Source organism: Amia ocellicauda, chromosome 2 (assembly GCF_036373705.1).
Source record: "Amia ocellicauda isolate fAmiCal2 chromosome 2, fAmiCal2.hap1, whole genome shotgun sequence".
In the NCBI taxonomy this organism is placed as follows: Eukaryota; Metazoa; Chordata; class Actinopteri; order Amiiformes; family Amiidae; genus Amia; species Amia ocellicauda.
The window spans coordinates 54,110,865-54,131,727 of record NC_089851.1 but is presented as its reverse complement, the minus strand read 5'-3'; the positions used below and the strand labels follow the sequence as shown (position 1 = coordinate 54,131,727).

The following is a 20,863-nucleotide window of genomic DNA, read 5'->3' as shown; positions in this document are numbered from 1 at the left end:
ACGCGCTTGCCCAGCAGAAACTGCGACACCCTCCGTTAACTTGGCTCGTTGGTCTAGGGGTATGATTCTTGCTGAGGGTGTGAGAGGCCCTGGGTTCAACTCCAGGACGAGCCCACTTGGCCCCACTTTGCAGTCACCGAAGTGTTTGTTCGTTTGCTCTTGAAGGCTGGCTTCTGGGCTCCTCTGCACAAGGGAGGGCTATCGACCTCAGATACTGTTGCCTGTATAGCTGATGGGAAATCAGACTGTCATCTGTGTGTTTTGTTTTCTTTAAAGAAAATGTGTTTTTTTCAAGTTCGTTGTTGTTGTTGTTGTTGTTGTTGAGGAGGAGGAGGAGGACATGTAGTGTGTTGTTGAGGAGGAGGAGGACGAAATGTGGTTTGCCGGCTTGTTATGGAGACCTTTGCTGAACGTGTACTTCTGAGCTGCACCAAAGGAGAGGCATTCTTTTCAGTTGTTTGCGGGCCTGCTGAACCATGCTCTCAGTGCTGTCTCACTGGGGATGGCGTTACCATTCTGGAAAGATACGTCAGCGCTACAGTCCATGCTATCAGTCAGTGAGCGTAGGTCTCCCGGTCTGCCCCAAAGCAGTTACGCGCTTGCCCAGCAGAAACTGCGACACGCTCCGTTAACTTGGCTCGTTGGTCTAGGGGTATGATTCTCGCTTAGGGTGCGAGAGGTCCCGGGTTCAACTCCCGGACGAGCCCGCTTGGCCCTGCTTTGCATTCTCTAAAGCATTCGTTTGTTCTCTCTCGATGCTTGGCTTCTGGGCTCCTCTGCACCAGGGAGGTCTTTCAACCTCAGATACTGTTGGCTGTGTAGCTGATGGGAAATCAGACTGTCATCTGTGTGTTTTGTTTTCTTTAAAGAAAATGTGTTTTTTACAAGTTCGTTGTTGTTGTTGTTGTTGTTGTTGAGGAGGAGGTGGAGGACATGTAGTGTGTTGTTGAGGAGGAGGAGGACGAAATGTGGTTTGCCGGCTTGTTATGGAGACCTTTGCTGAACGTGTACTCCTGAGCTGCACCAAAGGAGAGGCATTCTTTTCAGTTGTTTGCGGGCCTGCTGAACCATGCTCTCAGTGCTGTCTCACTGGGGATGGCGTTACCATTCTGGAAAGACACGTCAGCGCTACAGTCCATGCTATCAGTCAGTGAGCGTAGGTCTCCCGGTCTGCCCCAAAGCAGTTACGCGCTTGCCCAGCAGAAACTGTGAAACTGTCAGATAACTTGGCTCGTTGGTCTAGGGGTATGATTCTTGCTGAGGGTGTGAGAGGCCCTGCGTTCAACTCCAGGACGAGCCCACTTGGCCCCACTTTGCAGTCACCGAAGTGTTTGTTCGTTTGCTCTTGAAGGCTGGCTTCTGGGCTCCTCTGCACAAGGGAGGGCTATCGACCTCAGATACTGTTGCCTGTATAGCTGATGGGAAATCAGACTGTCATCTGTGTGTTTTGTTTTCTTTAAAGAAAATGTGTTTTTTACAAGTTCGTTGTTGTTGTTGTTGTTGTTGAGGAGGAGGAGGAGGACATGTAGTGTGTTGTTGAGGAGGAGGAGGACGAAATGTGGTTTGCCGGCTTGTTATGGAGACCTTTGCTGAACGTGTACTCCTGAGCTGCACCAAAGGAGAGGCATTCTTTTCAGTTGTTTGCGGGCCTGCTGAACAATGCTCTCAGTGCTGTCTCACTGGGGATGGCGTTACCATTCTGGAAAGACACGTCAGCGCTACAGTCCATGCTATCAGTCAGTGAGCGTAGGTCTCCCGGTCTGCCCCAAAGCAGTTACGCGCTTGCCCAGCAGAAACTGTGACACTGTCAGATAACTTGGCTCGTTGGTCTAGGGGTATGATTCTCGCTTTGGGTGCGAGAGGTCCCGGGTTCAACTCCCGGACGAGCCTGCTTGGCCCTGCTTTGCATTCTCTGAAGCATTCGTTTGCTCTCTCTCGATGCTTGGCTTCTGGGCTCCTCTGCACCAGGGAGGTCTTTCAACCTCAGACACTGTTGGCTGTGTAGCTGATGGGAAATCAGACTGTCATCTGTGTGTTTTGTTTTCTTTAAAGAAAATGTGTATTTTACAAGTTCGTTGTTGTTGTTGAGGAGGAGGAGGACATGTAGTGTGTTGTTGAGGAGGAGGAGGACGAAATGTGGTTTGCCGGCTTGTTATGGAGACCTTTGCTGAACGTGTACTCCTGAGCTGCACCAAAGGAGAGGCATTCTTTTCAGTTGTTTGCGGGCCTGCTGAACCATGCTCTCAGTGCTGTCTCACTGGGGATGGCGTTACCATTCTGGAAAGACACTTCAGCGCAACAGTCCATGCTATCAGTCAGTGAGCGTAGGTCTCCCGGTCTGCCCCAAAGCAGTTACGCGCTTGCCCAGCAGAAACTGCGACACCCTCCGTTAACTTGGCTCGTTGGTCTAGGGGTATGATTCTTGCTGAGGGTGTGAGAGGCCCTGGGTTCAACTCCAGGATGAGCCCACTTGGCCCCACTTTGCAGTCACCGAAGTGTTTGTTCGTTTGCTCTTGAAGGCTGGCTTCTGGGCTCCTCTGCACAAGGGAGGGCTATCGACCTCAGATACTGTTGCCTGTATAGCTGATGGGAAATCAGACTGTCATCTGTGTGTTTTGTTTTCTTTAAAGAAAATGTGTTTTTTACAAGTTCGTTGTTGTTGTTGTTGTTGTTGAGGAGGAGGAGGAGGACATGTAGTGTGTTGTTGAGGAGGAGGAGGACGAAATGTGGTTTGCCGGCTTGTTATGGAGACCTTTGCTGAACGTGTACTCCTGAGCTGCACCAAAGGAGAGGCATTCTTTTCAGTTGTTTGCGGGCCTGCTGAACAATGCTCTCAGTGCTGTCTCACTGGGGATGGCGTTACCATTCTGGAAAGACACGTCAGCGCTACAGTCCATGCTATCAGTCAGTGAGCGTAGGTCTCCCGGTCTGCCCCAAAGCAGTTACGCGCTTGCCCAGCAGAAAATGCGACACCCTCCGTTAACTTGGCTCGTTGGTCTAGGGGTATGATTCTTGCTGAGGGTGTGAGAGGCCCTGGGTTCAACTCCAGGATGAGCCCACTTGGCCCCACTTTGCAGTCACCGAAGTGTTTGTTCGTTTGCTCTTGAAGGCTGGCTTCTGGGCTCCTCTGCACAAGGGAGGGCTATCGACCTCAGATACTGTTGCCTGTATAGCTGATGGGAAATCAGACTGTCATCTGTGTGTTTTGTTTTCTTTAAAGAAAATGTGTTTTTTACAAGTTCGTTGTTGTTGTTGTTGTTGAGGAGGAGGAGGAGGACATGTAGTGTGTTGTTGAGGAGGAGGAGGACGAAATGTGGTTTGCCGGCTTGTTATGGAGACCTTTGCTGAACGTGTACTCCTGAGCTGCACCAAAGGAGAGGCATTCTTTTCAGTTGTTTGCGGGCCTGCTGAACAATGCTCTCAGTGCTGTCTCACTGGGGATGGCGTTACCATTCTGGAAAGACACGTCAGCGCTACAGTCCATGCTATCAGTCAGTGAGCGTAGGTCTCCCGGTCTGCCCCAAAGCAGTTACGCGCTTGCCCAGCAGAAACTGCGACACTGTCAGATAACTTGGCTCGTTGGTCTAGGGGTATGATTCTTGCTTTGGGTGCGAGAGGTCCCGGGTTCAACTCCCGTACGAGCCCGCTTGGCCCTGCTTTGCATTCTCTGAAGCATTCGTTTGCTCTCTCTCGATGCTTGGCTTCTGGGCTCCTCTGCACCAGGGAGGTCTTTCAACCTCAGATACTGTTGGCTGTGTAGCTGATGGGAAATCAGACTGTCATCTGTGTGTTTTGTTTTCTTTAAAGAAAATGTGTATTTTACAAGTTCGTTGTTGTTGTTGAGGAGGACATGTAGTGTGTTGTTGAGGAGGAGGAGGACGAAATGTGGTTTGCCGGCTTGTTATGGAGACCTTTGCTGAACGTGTACTCCTGAGCTGCACCAAAGGAGAGGCATTCTTTTCAGTTGTTTGCGGGCCTGCTGAACCATGCTCTCAGTGCTGTCTCACTGGGGATGGCGTTACCATTCTGGAAAGACACGTCAGCGCTACAGTCCATGCTATCAGTTAGTGAGCGTAGGTCTCCCGGTCTGCCCCAAAGCAGTTACGCGCTTGCCCAGCAGAAACTGCGACACCCTCCGTTAACTTGGCTCGTTGGTCTAGGGGTATGATTCTTGCTGAGGGTGTGAGAGGCCCTGGGTTCAACTCCAGGACGAGCCCACTTGGCCCCACTTTGCAGTCACCGAAGTGTTTGTTCGTTTGCTCTTGAAGGCTGGCTTCTGGGCTCCTCTGCACAAGGGAGGGGTATCGACCTCAGATACTGTTGCCTGTAAAGCTGATGGGAAATCAGACTGTCATCTGTGTGTTTTGTTTTCTTTAAAGAAAATGTGTTTTTTACAAGTTCGTTGTTGTTGTTGTTCTTGTTGAGGAGGAGGAGGAGGACATGTAGTGTGTTGTTGAGGAGGAGGAGGACGAAATGTGGTTTGCCGGCTTGTTATGGAGACCTTTGCTGAACGTGTACTCCTGAGCTGCACCAAAGGAGAGGCATTCTTTTCAGTTGTTTGCGGGCCTGCTGAACCATGCTCTCAGTGCTGTCTCACTGGGGATACGGTTACCGTTCTGGAAAGACACTTCAGCGCTACAGTCCATGCTATCAGTCAGTGAGCGTAGGTCTCCCGGTCTGCCCCAAAGCAGTTACGCGCTTGCCCAGCAGAAACTGCGACACCCTCCGTTAACTTGGCTCGTTGGTCTAGGGGTATGATTCTCGCTTTGGGTGCGAGAGGTCCCGGGTTCAACTCCCGGACGAGCCTGCTTGGCCCTGCTTTGCATTCTCTGAAGCATTCGTTTGCTCTCTCTCGATGCTTGGCTTCTGGGCTCCTCTGCACCAGGGAGGTCTTTCAACCTCAGATACTGTTGGCTGTGTAGCTGATGGGAAATCAGACTGTCATCTGTGTGTTTTGTTTTCTTTAAAGAAAATGTGTATTTTACAAGTTCGTTGTTGTTGTTGAGGAGGAGGAGGACATGTAGTGTGTTGTTGAGGAGGAGGAGGACGAAATGTGGTTTGCCGGCTTGTTATGGAGACCTTTGCTGAACGTGTACTCCTGAGCTGCACCAAAGGAGAGGCATTCTTTTCAGTTGTTTGCGGGCCTGCTGAACCATGCTCTCAGTGCTGTCTCACTGGGGATGGCGTTACCATTCTGGAAAGACACTTCAGCGCAACAGTCCATGCTATCAGTCAGTGAGCGTAGGTCTCCCGGTCTGCCCCAAAGCAGTTACGCGCTTGCCCAGCAGAAACTGCGACACCCTCCGTTAACTTGGCTCGTTGGTCTAGGGGTATGATTCTTGCTGAGGGTGTGAGAGGCCCTGGGTTCAACTCCAGGATGAGCCCACTTGGCCCCACTTTGCAGTCACCGAAGTGTTTGTTCGTTTGCTCTTGAAGGCTGGCTTCTGGGCTCCTCTGCACAAGGGAGGGCTATCGACCTCAGATACTGTTGCCTGTATAGCTGATGGGAAATCAGACTGTCATCTGTGTGTTTTGTTTTCTTTAAAGAAAATGTGTTTTTTACAAGTTCGTTGTTGTTGTTGTTGTTGTTGAGGAGGAGGAGGAGGACATGTAGTGTGTTGTTGAGGAGGAGGAGGACGAAATGTGGTTTGCCGGCTTGTTATGGAGACCTTTGCTGAACGTGTACTCCTGAGCTGCACCAAAGGAGAGGCATTCTTTTCAGTTGTTTGCGGGCCTGCTGAACAATGCTCTCAGTGCTGTCTCACTGGGGATGGCGTTACCATTCTGGAAAGACACGTCAGCGCTACAGTCCATGCTATCAGTCAGTGAGCGTAGGTCTCCCGGTCTGCCCCAAAGCAGTTACGCGCTTGCCCAGCAGAAAATGCGACACCCTCCGTTAACTTGGCTCGTTGGTCTAGGGGTATGATTCTTGCTGAGGGTGTGAGAGGCCCTGGGTTCAACTCCAGGATGAGCCCACTTGGCCCCACTTTGCAGTCACCGAAGTGTTTGTTCGTTTGCTCTTGAAGGCTGGCTTCTGGGCTCCTCTGCACAAGGGAGGGCTATCGACCTCAGATACTGTTGCCTGTATAGCTGATGGGAAATCAGACTGTCATCTGTGTGTTTTGTTTTCTTTAAAGAAAATGTGTTTTTTACAAGTTCGTTGTTGTTGTTGTTGTTGAGGAGGAGGAGGAGGACATGTAGTGTGTTGTTGAGGAGGAGGAGGACGAAATGTGGTTTGCCGGCTTGTTATGGAGACCTTTGCTGAACGTGTACTCCTGAGCTGCACCAAAGGAGAGGCATTCTTTTCAGTTGTTTGCGGGCCTGCTGAACAATGCTCTCAGTGCTGTCTCACTGGGGATGGCGTTACCATTCTGGAAAGACACGTCAGCGCTACAGTCCATGCTATCAGTCAGTGAGCGTAGGTCTCCCGGTCTGCCCCAAAGCAGTTACGCGCTTGCCCAGCAGAAACTGCGACACTGTCAGATAACTTGGCTCGTTGGTCTAGGGGTATGATTCTTGCTTTGGGTGCGAGAGGTCCCGGGTTCAACTCCCGTACGAGCCCGCTTGGCCCTGCTTTGCATTCTCTGAAGCATTCGTTTGCTCTCTCTCGATGCTTGGCTTCTGGGCTCCTCTGCACCAGGGAGGTCTTTCAACCTCAGATACTGTTGGCTGTGTAGCTGATGGGAAATCAGACTGTCATCTGTGTGTTTTGTTTTCTTTAAAGAAAATGTGTATTTTACAAGTTCGTTGTTGTTGTTGAGGAGGACATGTAGTGTGTTGTTGAGGAGGAGGAGGACGAAATGTGGTTTGCCGGCTTGTTATGGAGACCTTTGCTGAACGTGTACTCCTGAGCTGCACCAAAGGAGAGGCATTCTTTTCAGTTGTTTGCGGGCCTGCTGAACCATGCTCTCAGTGCTGTCTCACTGGGGATGGCGTTACCATTCTGGAAAGACACGTCAGCGCTACAGTCCATGCTATCAGTTAGTGAGCGTAGGTCTCCCGGTCTGCCCCAAAGCAGTTACGCGCTTGCCCAGCAGAAACTGCGACACCCTCCGTTAACTTGGCTCGTTGGTCTAGGGGTATGATTCTTGCTGAGGGTGTGAGAGGCCCTGGGTTCAACTCCAGGACGAGCCCACTTGGCCCCACTTTGCAGTCACCGAAGTGTTTGTTCGTTTGCTCTTGAAGGCTGGCTTCTGGGCTCCTCTGCACAAGGGAGGGGTATCGACCTCAGATACTGTTGCCTGTAAAGCTGATGGGAAATCAGACTGTCATCTGTGTGTTTTGTTTTCTTTAAAGAAAATGTGTTTTTTACAAGTTCGTTGTTGTTGTTGTTCTTGTTGAGGAGGAGGAGGAGGACATGTAGTGTGTTGTTGAGGAGGAGGAGGACGAAATGTGGTTTGCCGGCTTGTTATGGAGACCTTTGCTGAACGTGTACTCCTGAGCTGCACCAAAGGAGAGGCATTCTTTTCAGTTGTTTGCGGGCCTGCTGAACCATGCTCTCAGTGCTGTCTCACTGGGGATACGGTTACCGTTCTGGAAAGACACTTCAGCGCTACAGTCCATGCTATCAGTCAGTGAGCGTAGGTCTCCCGGTCTGCCCCAAAGCAGTTACGCGCTTGCCCAGCAGAAACTGCGACACCCTCCGTTAACTTGGCTCGTTGGTCTAGGGGTATGATTCTTGCTGAGGGTGTGAGAGGCCCTGGGTTCAACTCCAGGATGAGCCCACTTGGCCCCACTTTGCAGTCACCGAAGTGTTTGTTCGTTTGCTCTTGAAGGCTGGCTTCTGGGCTCCTCTGCACAAGGGAGGGCTATCGACCTCAGATACTGTTGCCTGTATAGCTGATGGGAAATCAGACTGTCATCTGTGTGTTTTGTTTTCTTTAAAGAAAATGTGTTTTTTACAAGTTCGTTGTTGTTGTTGTTGTTGAGGAGGAGGAGGAGGACATGTAGTGTGTTGTTGAGGAGGAGGAGGACGAAATGTGGTTTGCCGGCTTGTTATGGAGACCTTTGCTGAACGTGTACTCCTGAGCTGCACCAAAGGAGAGGCATTCTTTTCAGTTGTTTGCGGGCCTGCTGAACAATGCTCTCAGTGCTGTCTCACTGGGGATGGCGTTACCATTCTGGAAAGACACGTCAGCGCTACAGTCCATGCTATCAGTCAGTGAGCGTAGGTCTCCCGGTCTGCCCCAAAGCAGTTACGCGCTTGCCCAGCAGAAACTGCGACACTGTCAGATAACTTGGCTCGTTGGTCTAGGGGTATGATTCTTGCTTTGGGTGCGAGAGGTCCCGGGTTCAACTCCCGTACGAGCCCGCTTGGCCCTGCTTTGCATTCTCTGAAGCATTCGTTTGCTCTCTCTCGATGCTTGGCTTCTGGGCTCCTCTGCACCAGGGAGGTCTTTCAACCTCAGATACTGTTGGCTGTGTAGCTGATGGGAAATCAGACTGTCATCTGTGTGTTTTGTTTTCTTTAAAGAAAATGTGTATTTTACAAGTTCGTTGTTGTTGTTGAGGAGGACATGTAGTGTGTTGTTGAGGAGGAGGAGGACGAAATGTGGTTTGCCGGCTTGTTATGGAGACCTTTGCTGAACGTGTACTCCTGAGCTGCACCAAAGGAGAGGCATTCTTTTCAGTTGTTTGCGGGCCTGCTGAACCATGCTCTCAGTGCTGTCTCACTGGGGATGGCGTTACCATTCTGGAAAGACACGTCAGCGCTACAGTCCATGCTATCAGTCAGTGAGCGTAGGTCTCCCGGTCTGCCCCAAAGCAGTTACGCGCTTGCCCAGCAGAAACTGCGACACCCTCCGTTAACTTGGCTCGTTGGTCTAGGGGTATGATTCTTGCTGAGGGTGTGAGAGGCCCTGGGTTCAACTCCAGGACGAGCCCACTTGGCCCCACTTTGCAGTCACCGAAGTGTTTGTTCGTTTGCTCTTGAAGGCTGGCTTCTGGGCTCCTCTGCACAAGGGAGGGGTATCGACCTCAGATACTGTTGCCTGTAAAGCTGATGGGAAATCAGACTGTCATCTGTGTGTTTTGTTTTCTTTAAAGAAAATGTGTTTTTTACAAGTTCGTTGTTGTTGTTGTTCTTGTTGAGGAGGAGGAGGAGGACATGTAGTGTGTTGTTGAGGAGGAGGAGGACGAAATGTGGTTTGCCGGCTTGTTATGGAGACCTTTGCTGAACGTGTACTCCTGAGCTGCACCAAAGGAGAGGCATTCTTTTCAGTTGTTTGCGGGCCTGCTGAACCATGCTCTCAGTGCTGTCTCACTGGGGATACGGTTACCGTTCTGGAAAGACACTTCAGCGCTACAGTCCATGCTATCAGTCAGTGAGCGTAGGTCTCCCGGTCTGCCCCAAAGCAGTTACGCGCTTGCCCAGCAGAAACTGCGACACCCTCCGTTAACTTGGCTCGTTGGTCTAGGGGTATGATTCTTGCTGAGGGTGTGAGAGGCCCTGGGTTCAACTCCAGGATGAGCCCACTTGGCCCCACTTTGCAGTCACCGAAGTGTTTGTTCGTTTGCTCTTGAAGGCTGGCTTCTGGGCTCCTCTGCACAAGGGAGGGCTATCGACCTCAGATACTGTTGCCTGTATAGCTGATGGGAAATCAGACTGTCATCTGTGTGTTTTGTTTTCTTTAAAGAAAATGTGTTTTTTACAAGTTCGTTGTTGTTGTTGTTGTTGAGGAGGAGGAGGAGGACATGTAGTGTGTTGTTGAGGAGGAGGAGGACGAAATGTGGTTTGCCGGCTTGTTATGGAGACCTTTGCTGAACGTGTACTCCTGAGCTGCACCAAAGGAGAGGCATTCTTTTCAGTTGTTTGCGGGCCTGCTGAACAATGCTCTCAGTGCTGTCTCACTGGGGATGGCGTTACCATTCTGGAAAGACACGTCAGCGCTACAGTCCATGCTATCAGTCAGTGAGCGTAGGTCTCCCGGTCTGCCCCAAAGCAGTTACGCGCTTGCCCAGCAGAAACTGCGACACTGTCAGATAACTTGGCTCGTTGGTCTAGGGGTATGATTCTTGCTTTGGGTGCGAGAGGTCCCGGGTTCAACTCCCGTACGAGCCCGCTTGGCCCTGCTTTGCATTCTCTGAAGCATTCGTTTGCTCTCTCTCGATGCTTGGCTTCTGGGCTCCTCTGCACCAGGGAGGTCTTTCAACCTCAGATACTGTTGGCTGTGTAGCTGATGGGAAATCAGACTGTCATCTGTGTGTTTTGTTTTCTTTAAAGAAAATGTGTATTTTACAAGTTCGTTGTTGTTGTTGAGGAGGACATGTAGTGTGTTGTTGAGGAGGAGGAGGACGAAATGTGGTTTGCCGGCTTGTTATGGAGACCTTTGCTGAACGTGTACTCCTGAGCTGCACCAAAGGAGAGGCATTCTTTTCAGTTGTTTGCGGGCCTGCTGAACCATGCTCTCAGTGCTGTCTCACTGGGGATGGCGTTACCATTCTGGAAAGACACGTCAGCGCTACAGTCCATGCTATCAGTCAGTGAGCGTAGGTCTCCCGGTCTGCGCCAAAGCAGTTACGCGCTTGCCCAGCAGAAACTGCGACACCCTCCGTTAACTTGGCTCGTTGGTCTAGGGGTATGATTCTTGCTGAGGGTGTGAGAGGCCCTGGGTTCAACTCCAGGACGAGCCCACTTGGCCCCACTTTGCAGTCACCGAAGTGTTTGTTCGTTTGCTCTTGAAGGCTGGCTTCTGGGCTCCTCTGCACAAGGGAGGGCTATCGACCTCAGATACTGTTGCCTGTAAAGCTGATGGGAAATCAGACTGTCATCTGTGTGTTTTGTTTTCTTTAAAGAAAATGTGTTTTTTACAAGTTCGTTGTTGTTGTTGTTGTTGAGGAGGAGGAGGAGGACATGTAGTGTGTTGTTGAGGAGGAGGAGGACGAAATGTGGTTTGCCGGCTTGTTATGGAGACCTTTGCTGAACGTGTACTCCTGAGCTGCACCAAAGGAGAGGCATTCTTTTCAGTTGTTTGCGGGCCTGCTGAACCATGCTCTCAGTGCTGTCTCACTGGGGATGGCGTTACCATTCTGGAAAGACACGTCAGCGCTACAGTCCATGCTATCAGTCAGTGAGCGTAGGTCTCCCGGTCTGCCCCAAAGCAGTTACGCGCTTGCCCAGCAGAAACTGTGACACTGTCAGATAACTTGGCTCGTTGGTCTAGGGGTATGATTCTCGCTTTGGGTGCGAGAGGTCCCGGGTTCAACTCCCGGACGAGCCCGCTTGGCCCTGCTTTACATTCTCTGAAGCATTCGTTTGTTCTCTCTCGATGCTTGGCTTCTGGGCTCCTCTGAACCAGGGAGGTCTTTCAACCTCAGATACTGTTGGCTGTGTAGCTGATGGGAAATCAGACTGTCATCTGTGTGTTTTGTTTTCTTTAAAGAAAATGTGTATTTTACAAGTTCGTTGTTGTTGTTGAGGAGGAGGAGGACATGTAGTGTGTTGTTGAGGAGGAGGAGGACGAAATGTGGTTTGCCGGCTTGTTATGGAGACCTTTGCTGAACGTGTACTCCTGAGCTGCACCAAAGGAGAGGCATTCTTTTCAGTTGTTTGCGGGCCTGCTGAACCATGCTCTCAGTGCTGTCTCACTGGGGATGGCGTTACCATTCTGGAAAGACACGTCAGCGCTACAGTCCATGCTATCAGTCAGTGAGCGTAGGTCTCCCGGTCTGCCCCAAAGCAGTTACGCGCTTGCCCAGCAGAAACTGCGACACCCTCCGTTAACTTGGCTCGTTGGTCTAGGGGTATGATTCTTGCTGAGGGTGTGAGAGGCCCTGGGTTCAACTCCAGGACGAGCCCACTTGGCCCCACTTTGCAGTCACCGAAGTGTTTGTTCGTTTGCTGTTGAAGGCTGGCTTCTGGGCTCCTCTGCACAAGGGAGGGCTATCGACCTCAGATACTGTTGCCTGTAAAGCTGATGGGAAATCAGACTGTCATCTGTGTGTTTTGTTTTCTTTAAAGAAAATGTGTTTTTTACAAGTTCGTTGTTGTTGTTGTTGTTGAGGAGGAGGAGGAGGACATGTAGTGTGTTGTTGAGGAGGAGGAGGACGAAATGTGGTTTGCCGGCTTGTTATGGAGACCTTTGCTGAACGTGTACTCCTGAGCTGCACCAAAGGAGAGGCATTCTTTTCAGTTGTTTGCGGGCCTGCTGAACCATGCTCTCAGTGCTGTCTCACTGGGGATGGCGTTACCATTCTGGAAAGACACGTCAGCGCTACAGTCCATGCTATCAGTCAGTGAGCGTAGGTCTCCCGGTCTGCCCCAAAGCAGTTACGCGCTTGCCCAGCAGAAACTGTGACACTGTCAGATAACTTGGCTCGTTGGTCTAGGGGTATGATTCTCGCTTTGGGTGCGAGAGGTCCCGGGTTCAACTCCCGGACGAGCCCGCTTGGCCCTGCTTTGCATTCTCTGAAGCATTCGTTTGTTCTCTCTCGATGCTTGGCTTCTGGGCTCCTCTGCACCAGGGAGGTCTTTCAACCTCAGATACTGTTGGCTGTGTAGCTGATGGGAAATCAGACTGTCATCTGTGTGTTTTGTTTTCTTTAAAGAAAATGTGTATTTTACAAGTTCGTTGTTGTTGTTGAGGAGGAGGAGGACATGTAGTGTGTTGTTGAGGAGGAGGAGGACGAAATGTGGTTTGCCGGCTTGTTATGGAGACCTTTGCTGAACGTGTACTCCTGAGCTGCACCAAAGGAGAGGCACTCTTTTCAGTTGTTTGCGGGCCTGCTGAACCATGCTCTCAGTGCTGTCTCACTGGGGATACGGTTACCGTTCTGGAAAGACACTTCAGCGCTACAGTCCATGCTATCAGTCAGTGAGCGTAGGTCTCCCGGTCTGCCCCAAAGCAGTTACGCGCTTGCCCAGCAGAAACTGCGACACCCTCCGTTAACTTGGCTCGTTGGTCTAGGGGTATGATTCTTGCTGAGGGTGTGAGAGGCCCTGGGTTCAACTCCAGGACGAGCCCACTTGGCCCCACTTTGCAGTCACCGAAGTGTTTGTTCGTTTGCTCTTGAAGGCTGGCTTCTGGGCTCCTCTGCACAAGGGAGGGCTATCGACCTCAGATACTGTTGCCCGTATAGCTGATGGGAAATCAGACTGTCATCTGTGTGTTTTGTTTTCTTTAAAGAAAATGTGTTTTTTACAAGTTCGTTGTTGTTGTTGTTGTTGAGGAGGAGGTGGAGGACATGTAGTGTGTTGTTGAGGAGGAGGAGGACGAAATGTGGTTTGCCGGCTTGTTATGGAGACCTTTGCTGAACGTGTACTCCTGAGCTGCACCAAAGGAGAGGCATTCTTTTCAGTTGTTTGCGGGCCTGCTGAACCATGCTCTCAGTGCTGTCTCACTGGGGATTGCGTTACCATTCTGGAAAGACACGTCAGCGCTACAGTCCATGCTATCAGTCAGTGAGCGTAGGTCTCCCGGTCTGCCCCAAAGCAGTTACGCGCTTGCCCAGCAGAAACTGCGACACCCTCCGTTAACTTGGCTCGATGGTCTAGGGGTATGATTCTTGCTGAGGGTGTGAGAGGCCCTGGGTTCAACTCCAGGACGAGCCCACTTGGCCCCACTTTGCAGTCACCGAAGTGTTTGTTCGTTTGCTGTTGAAGGCTGGCTTCTGGGCTCCTCTGCACAAGGGAGGGCTATCGACCTCAGATACTGTTGCCTGTAAAGCTGATGGGAAATCAGACTGTCATCTGTGTGTTTTGTTTTCTTTAAAGAAAATGTGTTTTTTACAAGTTCGTTGTTGTTGTTGTTGTTGAGGAGGAGGAGGAGGACATGTAGTGTGTTGTTGAGGAGGAGGAGGACGAAATGTGGTTTGCCGGCTTGTTATGGAGACCTTTGCTGAACGTGTACTCCTGAGCTGCACCAAAGGAGAGGCATTCTTTTCAGTTGTTTGCGGGCCTGCTGAACCATGCTCTCAGTGCTGTCTCACTGGGGATGGCGTTACCATTCTGGAAAGACACGTCAGCGCTACAGTCCATGCTATCAGTCAGTGAGCGTAGGTCTCCCGGTCTGCCCCAAAGCAGTTACGCGCTTGCCCAGCAGAAACTGTGACACTGTCAGATAACTTGGCACGTTGGTCTAGGGGTATGATTCTCGCTTAGGGTGCGAGAGGTCCCGGGTTCAACTCCCGGACGAGCCCGCTTGGCCCTGCTTTGCATTCTCTGAAGCATTCGTTTGTTCTCTCTCGATGCTTGGCTTCTGGGCTCCTCTGCACCAGGGAGGTCTTTCAACCTCAGATACTGTTGGCTGTGTAGCTGATGGGAAATCAGACTGTCATCTGTGTGTTTTGTTTTCTTTAAAGAAAATGTGTAATTTACAAGTTCGTTGTTGTTGTTGAGGAGGAGGAGGACATGTAGTGTGTTGTTGAGGAGGAGGAGGACGAAATGTGGTTTGCCGGCTTGTTATGGAGACCTTTGCTGAACGTGTACTCCTGAGCTGCACCAAAGGAGAGGCACTCTTTTCAGTTGTTTGCGGGCCTGCTGAACCATGCTCTCAGTGCTGTCTCACTGGGGATACGGTTACCGTTCTGGAAAGACACTTCAGCGCTACAGTCCATGCTATCAGTCAGTGAGCGTAGGTCTCCCGGTCTGCCCCAAAGCATTTACGCGCTTGCCCAGCAGAAACTGCGGCTCCCTCCGTTAACTTGGCTCGTTGGTCTAGGGGTATGATTCTTGCTGAGGGTGTGAGAGGCCCTGGGTTCAACTCCAGGACGAGCCCACTTGGCCCCACTTTGCAGTCACCGAAGTGTTTGTTCGTTTGCTCTTGAAGGCTGGCTTCTGGGCTCCTCTGCACAAGGGAGGGCTATCGACCTCAGATACTGTTGCCCGTATAGCTGATGGGAAATCAGACTGTCATCTGTGTGTTTTGTTTTCTTTAAAGAAAATGTGTTTTTTACAAGTTCGTTGTTGTTGTTGTTGTTGAGGAGGAGGTGGAGGACATGTAGTGTGTTGTTGAGGAGGAGGAGGACGAAATGTGGTTTGCCGGCTTGTTATGGAGACCTTTGCTGAACGTGTACTCCTGAGCTGCACCAAAGGAGAGGCATTCTTTTCAGTTGTTTGCGGGCCTGCTGAACCATGCTCTCAGTGCTGTCTCACTGGGGATGGCGTTACCATTCTGGAAAGACACGTCAGCGCTACAGTCCATGCTATCAGTCAGTGAGCGTAGGTCTCCCGGTCTGCCCCAAAGCAGTTACGCGCTTGCCCAGCAGAAACTGCGACACCCTCCGTTAACTTGGCTCGTTGGTCTAGGGGTATGATTCTTGCTGAGGGTGTGAGAGGCCCTGGGTTCAACTCCAGGACGAGCCCACTTGGCCCCACTTTGCAGTCACCGAAGTGTTTGTTCGTTTGCTCTTGAAGGCTGGCTTCTGGGCTCCTCTGCACAAGGGAGGGCTATCGACCTCAGATACTGTTGCCTGTAAAGCTGATGGGAAATCAGACTGTCATCTGTGTGTTTTGTTTTCTTTAAAGAAAATGTGTTTTTTACAAGTTCGTTGTTGTTGTTGTTGTTGAGAAGGAGGAGGAGGACATGTAGTGTGTTGTTGAGGAGGAGGAGGACGAAATGTGGTTTGCCGGCTTGTTATGGAGACCTTTGCTGAACGTGTACTCCTGAGCTGCACCAAAGGAGAGGCATTCTTTTCAGTTGTTTGCGGGCCTGCTGAACCATGCTCTCAGTGCTGTCTCACTGGGGATGGCGTTACCATTCTGGAAAGACACGTCAGCGCTACAGTCCATGCTATCAGTCAGTGAGCGTAGGTCTCCCGGTCTGCCCCAAAGCAGTTACGCGCTTGCCCAGCAGAAACTGCGACACCCTCCGTTAACTTGGCTCGTTGGTCTAGGGGTATGATTCTTGCTGAGGGTGTGAGAGGCCCTGGGTTCAACTCCAGGACGAGCCCACTTGGCCCCACTTTGCAGTCACCGAAGTGTTTGTTCGTTTGCTCTTGAAGGCTGGCTTCTGGGCTCCTCTGCACAAGGGAGGGCTATTGACCTCAGATACTGTTGCCTGTAAAGCTGATGGGAAATCAGACTGTCATCTGTGTGTTTTGTTTTCTTTAAAGAAAATGTGTTTTTTACAAGTTCGTTGTTGTTGTTGTTGTTGTTGAGGAGGAGGAGGAGGACATGTAGTGTGTTGTTGAGGAGGAGGAGGACGAAATGTGGTTTGCCGGCTTGTTATGGAGACCTTTGCTGAACGTGTACTCCTGAGCTGCACCAAAGGAGAGGCATTCTTTTCAGTTGTTTGCGGGCCTGCTGAACCATGCTCTCAGTGCTGTCTCACTGGGGATACGGTTACCGTTCTGGAAAGACACTTCAGCGCTACAGTCCATGCTATCAGTCAGTGAGCGTAGGTCTCCCGGTCTGCCCCAAAGCAGTTACGCGCTTGCCCAGCAGAAACTGCGACACTCTCCGTTAACTTGGCTCGTTGGTCTAGGGGTATGATTCTTGCTGAGGGTGTGAGAGGCCCTGGGTTCAAGTCCAGGACAAGCCCACTTGGCCCCACTTTGCAGTCACCGAAGTGTTTGTTTGTTTGCTCTTGAAGGCTGGCTTCTGGGCTCCTCTGCACAAGGGAGGGCTATCGACCTCAGATACTGTTGCCCGTATAGCTGATGGGAAATCAGACTGTCATCTGTGTGTTTTGTTTTCTTTAAAGAAAATGTGTTTTTTACAAGTTCGTTGTTGTTGTTGTTGTTGTTGTTGAGGAGGAGGTGGAGGACATGTAGTGTGTTGTTGAGGAGGAGGAGGACGAAATGTGGTTTGCCGGCTTGTTATGGAGACCTTTGCTGAACGTGTACTCCTGAGCTGCACCAAAGGAGAGGCATTCTTTTCAGTTGTTTGCGGGCCTGCTGAACCATGCTCTCAGTGCTGTCTCACTGGGGATGGCGTTACCATTCTGGAAAGACACGTCAGCGCTACAGTCCATGCTATCAGTCAGTGAGCGTAGGTCTCCCGGTCTGCCCCAAAGCAGTTACGCGCTTGCCCAGCAGAAACTGCGACACCCTCCGTTAACTTGGCTCGTTGGTCTAGGGGTATGATTCTTGCTGAGGGTGTGAGAGGCCCTGGGTTCAACTCCAGGACGAGCCCACTTGGCCCCACTTTGCAGTCACCGAAGTGTTTGTTCGTTTGCTCTTGAAGGCTGGCTTCTGGGCTCCTCTGCACAAGGGAGGGCTATCGACCTCAGATACTGTTGCCTGTAAAGCTGATGGGAAATCAGACTGTCATCTGTGTGTTTTGTTTTCTTTAAAGAAAATGTGTTTTTTACAAGTTCGTTGTTGTTGTTGTTGTTGAGGAGGAGGAGGAGGACATGTAGTGTGTTGTTGAGGAGGAGGAGGACGAAATGTGGTTTGCCAGCTTGTTATGGAGACCTTTGCTGAACGTGTACTCCTGAGCTGCACCAAAGGAGAGGCATTCTTTTCAGTTGTTTGCGGGCCTGCTGAACAATGCTCTCAGTGCTGTCTCACTGGGGATGGCGTTACCATTCTGGAAAGACACGTCAGCGCTACAGTCCATGCTATCAGTCAGTGAGCGTAGGTCTCCCGGTCTGCCCCAAAGCAGTTACGCGCTTGCCCAGCAGAAACTGCGACACCCTCCGTTAACTTGGCTTGTTGGTCTAGGGGTATGATTCTTGCTGAGGGTGTGAGAGGCCCTGGGTTCAACTCCAGGACGAGCCCACTTGGCCCTACTTTGCAGTCACCGAAGTGTTTGTTCGTTTGCTCTTGAAGGCTGGCTTCTGGGCTCCTCTGCACAAGGGAGGGCTATCGACCTCAGATACTGTTGCCCGTATAGCTGATGGGAAATCAGACTGTCATCTGTGTGTTTTGTTTTCTTTAAAGAAAATGTGTTTTTTACAAGTTCGTTGTTGTTGTTGTTGTTGTTGTTGAGGAGGAGGTGGAGGACATGTAGTGTGTTGTTGAGGAGGAGGAGGACGAAATGTGGTTTGCCGGCTTGTTATGGAGACCTTTGCTGAACGTGTACTCCTGAGCTGCACCAAAGGAGAGGCATTCTTTTCAGTTGTTTGCGGGCCTGCTGAACCATGCTCTCAGTGCTGTCTCACTGGGGATGGCGTTACCATTCTGGAAAGACACGTCAGCGCTACAGTCCATGCTATCAGTCAGTGAGCGTAGGTCTCCCGGTCTGCCCCAAAGCAGTTACGCGCTTGCCCAGCAGAAACTGCGACACCCTCCGTTAACTTGGCTCGTTGGTCTAGGGGTATGATTCTTGCTGAGGGTGTGAGAGGCCCTGGGTTCAACTCCAGGACGAGCCCACTTGGCCCCACTTTGCAGTCACCGAAGTGTTTGTTCGTTTGCTCTTGAAGGCTGGCTTCTGGGCTCCTCTGCACAAGGGAGGGCTATCGACCTCAGATACTGTTGCCTGTAAAGCTGATGGGAAATCAGACTGTCATCTATGTGTTTTGTTTTCTTTAAAGAAAATGTGTTTTTTACAAGTTCGTTGTTGTTGTTGTTGTTGTTGAGGAGGAGGAGGAGGACATGTAGTGTGTTGTTGAGGAGGAGGAGGACGAAATGTGGTTTGCCGGCTTGTTATGGAGACCTTTGCTGAACGTGTACTCCTGAGCTGCACCAAAGGAGAGGCATTCTTTTCAGTTGTTTGCGGGCCTGCTGAACCATGCTCTCAGTGCTGTCTCACTGGGGATACGGTTACCGTTCTGGAAAGACACTTCAGCGCTACAGTCCATGCTATCAGTCAGTGAGCGTAGGTCTCCCGGTCTGCCCCAAAGCAGTTACGCGCTTGCCCAGCAGAAACTGCGACACTCTCCGTTAACTTGGCTCGTTGGTCTAGGGGTATGATTCTTGCTGAGGGTGTGAGAGGCCCTGGCTTCAAGTCCAGGACAAGCCCACTTGGCCCCACTTTGCAGTCACCGAAATGTTTGTTTGTTTGCTCTTGAAGGCTGGCTTCTGGGCTCCTCTGCACAAGGGAGGGCTATCGACCTCAGATACTGTTGCCCGTATAGCTGATGGGAAATCAGACTGTCATCTGTGTGTTTTGTTTTCTTTAAAGAAAATGTGTTTTTTACAAGTTCGTTGTTGTTGTTGTTGTTGTTGTTGAGGAGGAGGTGGAGGACATGTAGTGTGTTGTTGAGGAGGAGGAGGACGAAATGTGGTTTGCCGGCTTGTTATGGAGACCTTTGCTGAACGTGTACTCCTGAGCTGCACCAAAGGAGAGGCATTCTTTTCAGTTGTTTGCGGGCCTGCTGAACCATGCTCTCAGTGCTGTCTCACTGGGGATGGCGTTACCATTCTGGAAAGACACGTCAGCGCTACAGTCCATGCTATCAGTCAGTGAGCGTAGGTCTCCCGGTCTGCCCCAAAGCAGTTACGCGCTTGCCCAGCAGAAACTGCGACACCCTCCGTTAACTTGGCTCGTTGGTCTAGGGGTATGATTCTTGCTGAGGGTGTGAGAGGCCCTGGGTTCAACTCCAGGACGAGCCCACTTGGCCCCACTTTGCAGTCACCGAAGTGTTTGTTCGTTTGCTCTTGAAGGCTGGCTTCTGGGCTCCTCTGCACAAGGGAGGGGCTATCGACCTCAGATACTGTTGCCTGTAAAGCTGATGGGAAATCAGACTGTCATCTGTGTGTTTTGTTTTCTTTAAAGAAAATGTGTTTTTTACAAGTTCGTTGTTGTTGTTGTTGTTGAGGAGGAGGAGGAGGACATGTAGTGTGTTGTTGAGGAGGAGGAGGACGAAATGTGGTTTGCCAGCTTGTTATGGAGACCTTTGCTGAACGTGTACTCCTGAGCTGCACCAAAGGAGAGGCATTCTTTTCAGTTGTTTGCGGGCCTGCTGAACCATGCTCTCAGTGCTGTCTCACTGGGGATGGCGTTACCATTCTGGAAAGACATGTCAGCGCTACAGTCCATGCTATCAGTCAGTGAGCGTAGGTCTCCCGGTCTGCCCCAAAGCAGTTACACGCTTGCCCAGCAGAAACTGCGACACCCTCCGTTAACTTGGCTCGTTGGTCTAGGGGTATGATTCTTGCTTAGGGTGCGAGAGGTCCCGGGTTCAACTCCCGGACGAGCCCCCTTGGCCCCGCTTTGCATTCTCTGAAGCATTTGTTTGTTCTGTCTCGATGCTTGGCTTCTGTGCTCCTCTGCACCAGGGAGGTCTTTCAACCTCAGATACTGTTGCCTGTATAGCTGATGGGAAATCAGACTGTCATCTGTGTGTTTTGTTTTCTTTAAAGAAAATGTGTATTTTACAAGTTCGTTGTTGTTGTTGTTGTTGTTGTTGAGGAGGAGGAGGACATGTAGTGTGTTGTTGAGGAGGAGGAGGACGAAATGTGGTTTGCCGGCTTGTTATGGAGACCTTTGCTGAACGTGTACTCCTGAGCTGCACCAAAGGAGAGGTATGATTCTTGCTGAGGGTGTGAGAGGCCCTGGGTTCAACTCCAGGACGAGCCCACTTGGCCCCACTTTGCAGTCACCGAAGTGTTCGTTCGTTTGCTCTTGAAGGCTGGCTTCTGGGCTCCTCTGCACAAGGGAGGGCTATCGACCTCAGATACTGTTGCCTGTATAGCTGATGGGAAATCAGACTGTCATCTGTGTGTTTTGTTTTCTTTAAAGAAAATGTGTTTTTTACAAGTTTTTTACCCCTAATAATATAAATCAGATGAAAGCAAATTTTGACAAAATCGGAAGAGTTTTCATGTTGAAGTTCCCCCTCTTGTGGTCAAATATGTTGAAGTACAAGCCAGTATTAATCTCAAAAAGTCAACTACCCTGATTTGATTTCAATATATCATTTTTAATTAAATTAGTTTAATAATATAAATAGCTCTGGTATCATAATAAATGAGTAAACACTTTATTCTACAAGTCTCATTTGTGTACTTGTATAGCATAGAACTGCTGCAGCTTTTCAAT

The 20,863-nt window shown here is 50.6% G+C and overlaps 5 non-coding genes across 5 annotated transcripts; all 5 read left to right on the top strand.

The window, feature by feature from the left end:
* The first annotated feature begins 635 nt into the window (after window positions 1–635).
* trnap-agg (transfer RNA proline (anticodon AGG)) lies at window positions 636–707 on the top strand. The gene has a single exon. It is a non-coding gene; the product is annotated as a tRNA-Pro (tRNA).
* Window positions 708–1,818: 1,111 nt separating this feature from the next.
* On the top strand, window positions 1,819–1,890 carry trnap-ugg (transfer RNA proline (anticodon UGG)). Its single transcript has one exon. It is a non-coding gene; the product is annotated as a tRNA-Pro (tRNA).
* A 2,845-nt stretch (window positions 1,891–4,735) lies between these two features.
* trnap-ugg (transfer RNA proline (anticodon UGG)) lies at window positions 4,736–4,807 on the top strand. Its single transcript has one exon. It is a non-coding gene; the product is annotated as a tRNA-Pro (tRNA).
* Window positions 4,808–11,147: 6,340 nt separating this feature from the next.
* Window positions 11,148–11,219, top strand: trnap-ugg (transfer RNA proline (anticodon UGG)). Its single transcript has one exon. It is a non-coding gene; the product is annotated as a tRNA-Pro (tRNA).
* Window positions 11,220–12,312: 1,093 nt separating this feature from the next.
* trnap-ugg (transfer RNA proline (anticodon UGG)) lies at window positions 12,313–12,384 on the top strand. The gene has a single exon. It is a non-coding gene; the product is annotated as a tRNA-Pro (tRNA).
* Window positions 12,385–20,863: the final 8,479 nt, after the last annotated feature.